The following is a 3,208-nucleotide window of genomic DNA, read 5'->3' as shown; positions in this document are numbered from 1 at the left end:
TTTGTGTAGTTTATGATTATCTATATAGTTATATTTAGTGCTATAGTTATGTATATGTTCTTTCGCTATGCCGCTCGTATTCTCTATTTTGTGTACAGTTGAACCTCGATTTAACGAAGTCACGGAGACCCGCGCATTATTTCGTTAAATCGGAACTTAGAAAAATCTAGAGAACGACAAATTTCGTTCGAGAGAAGGACAAATTTATTGCCTAGTGAAAAGGTCGTGATTTTCGTCTGCGCGCGCTTCGTGAACAGCGGGAGCACACACTTGTCGTAGCTGGCCATTGAAGTCACAGCGTCCTCGGAACACTCGTGTGCCCCAGCAAACCACGTCAGATGGTCGACGGCGTCCATCACCTGGCCTAATGTGGGCACAGGAGCGTCAACAGTATTCGGATCGTTCGTATCTTCGCAGTCCACAGGAAAGACTTTGTGCGCAGAAAAGAAGCTGCACTATCTCCTCGTCATCGAGAACTTCTGGTGTGTCAGCGTTCGTGTCTGTTTTGGCGTTCACGAAGTCGTTCAGATTAGTTCAAATCTTAATCGACCAGATTTAGGGGAAATCCCCAAGGTGGAGCAAGTTTCTGTAAAGGAAAGTTTGACATCCACCTAAATGCAGCCAAATCTGTGACCACCTCGTCACGCCTACGGAGCTCTTCGCAACGACTGGTGGATTCCTTTTTCTGCTCGTGTTGCTGCCTTACGGAGCCTGACACCACCTCGGAAGTAGAAATGTGGTGGAGGAGGAGGAGGAGGAGGAGGAGGAGGAGGAGGAGGAGGAGGAGGAGGAGGAGGAGGAGGGGAAGCAGCTTCGGCAGTTTGGTGGCAGTGTAATACCGCTACTACGCTGGCAACACACTGCCAGGCACTCTAGAGGCCGTAAATATGGAAAAACCTCTTTTTCTATGCATTTTTTCCACTGAATGCTTCGTTAAATCGAATTTGGCGGCGAAGTTTGTTTCGTTATTTTGAGTACGTAAAAGCATTAGGCCTATGCGCAACTGCAGGGGGAATCCGAATTTGTTTGTTAAATCGGGAAGTTCGTATAATCGGGTTTCGTAGCATAGATTTTCAACTGTATTTCAATGGAGGTCCCGCGTACGGCCTCTGCCTTGGGACCTTCCTCTGTACTACAACCCAACTGTAAACATGTGTAAATTACTGCAATAAACTTGAACTTGAACTTGAACTTGAGGCTTCCTCTCTCACTCCACGCAGCCCCGCAAGAAGCAGGCGCTTCGGCGGCGGACCGAAGGGCGCCTTCCCCCTTGGAGAACGAGAGGTGGGTGTTCCCGCCCGAGGCAGCGACGCTGCTCGACCGCGCCATGGTGTTCGTGTCCGAAGTGAACTCGATGGGTCGTGAGGCGGCGCAGAAAATCAGGCTTGGCATACAACTGATCGAAGAGGAACTGAAAAACGTCACCGAGTCCATACGCCTGGGATCGTGCGGCTAGTTTCGGCTCGCTTACCTTTTGGATCTAGGAGATTTGAGCGAAAAATTGTGCCATTTAGGCGGATCGAATGTCCAGCTGCGTAGCTCACCGGACTGAAGCAGAGTGCTGTACAGCGAATTTCTCTGCATGAAGCCTTCTTGTAAAATTATGATTAATAATCGCGCGATTCAACAGAATTAATGATTTTACACGCGATTTTTATCGTTCTGCACGATGGCATTTGCAAAAGCCTTTGTACCTCCCTATCTTAATCACCTGCAGAAACTGTCGAAATAGTGCTACTATAAATCCCGTGTTGAATTGTTATAGTTATGTAGTGCTTATAACGTGTAAATTTGACCCTTTTTCAAACAGCGCTATTAAAACAGGCAATAACGGTAATTGCTTTGTGTGGGGGGAGGGAGGGGGCGAAATATTGTGGGGGTATACAGCTGTGACTGCGAATGTATTTTCGGTTTTTGTTTCTTTAATTTTTACAGGCATTCAAGAACTTACAACAGCAATCTGACTGTTTTCTCTCTCGTTGAACTCCGTCTTTGACCTGTGACTCGAATACGTGACATGCTAAGAAGTACCAGTCGACAATAAACGTAACTTTGTTATCCGCGAGTAATCCTAAAGAGCTTGTGAAGGAGTTTCATAGTGGGTCACAGGAACATAACAGATATCTTTATTCAGACATTTTATACCACAGTTCCCATTCAAATCAGCAGCAAAATATTCTACCGTAATTTTTTTTTAATTTCCTCTCATCGAATATATTCCCCAGCAATACGGAAGCGATATTTTTGCTTTGGATTATTTTGCGGCTTCATTCTACAACTGAAAATAATCTCAGCCGTAATTCAGCGCCGCATCTGGTTTTCTCCAAGCCATGCGAGCACCTGCATCCTGCCAGGCTCGCTTCCCCACCATTGCACGTTTTGCCGTTCATATTGCGCCTTTCTAATAAGGGACACAGATCTAATTACCAGGGATGGTCAAAAGCAAAGGGCAAAAATCAGAGCCGTCCTCAGAACGACGCAACGCAGCGAGCTGGGGCAGAAACAAAATCAGGCGCTAGAGAAGCGGGATCCTGTTCGTAATGAGCAAATAGCAGGAACAAAACTACCAAAAAAACAAACGCAGAAACAGGAGCTGGGGTAAAGTGCACCGGAGGTACCTATTGAAGGGAAGCTCATGGGAAACTTCCCATCGGGCTTTCCACTTCTGTCTGAGTCCGACCTCCCTCGCCTCAACTCCTTGCATTTGTAGCGTGTGCTGGCAAAAACAACCGATCCTTCAGAAGGAAACTGGTGAAGTATTGAAGCAAAGAAGCAAAATGAAGCGAAATAAGAAAAGAAAACGAATTCCCGCGATACTTGAAGATCCTTATCCCTGCTCGAGTCTGTTAACTAATCTGCAGCGCCAATAAAAAGCTTAATTAATTACGGCGGAGCGGCAGCGGCAGGGGGGATATTCCTTGCGTCGCGGACGGGCTTAGCCCCAGGCGCGTAGCAGTATCAACAAACACTTGGCGGCTAATCTGCTTAAGCGTTGCCTCTGTGAGCGCTGAAGATCCGCTGCCTTCTGGCCATTCCTTTCGTCGGGCCCTTCAAATCTGATTCAATCCGACGCGTAAGGGCAGCCCTTGCTCTTTGTTCGGCCCGCCGGGTGAAGCGCCCATCAAAGAATCAGGCCGGGCTCAGAAACACTCCCCGTTCCCTCAACTTGGCTCACCTTGCGGGCTTAGAAACAATGTTCGCTAAGACG

Source organism: Haemaphysalis longicornis, unplaced genomic scaffold, assembly GCF_048455015.1.
Source record: "Haemaphysalis longicornis isolate Haplotype H1 unplaced genomic scaffold, Haemaphysalis longicornis Haplotype H1 scaffold_2, whole genome shotgun sequence".
Classification (NCBI taxonomy): domain Eukaryota; kingdom Metazoa; phylum Arthropoda; class Arachnida; order Ixodida; family Ixodidae; genus Haemaphysalis; species Haemaphysalis longicornis.
The sequence above is the reverse complement of the archived record's forward strand: the minus strand, read 5'-3'. Positions refer to the sequence as shown.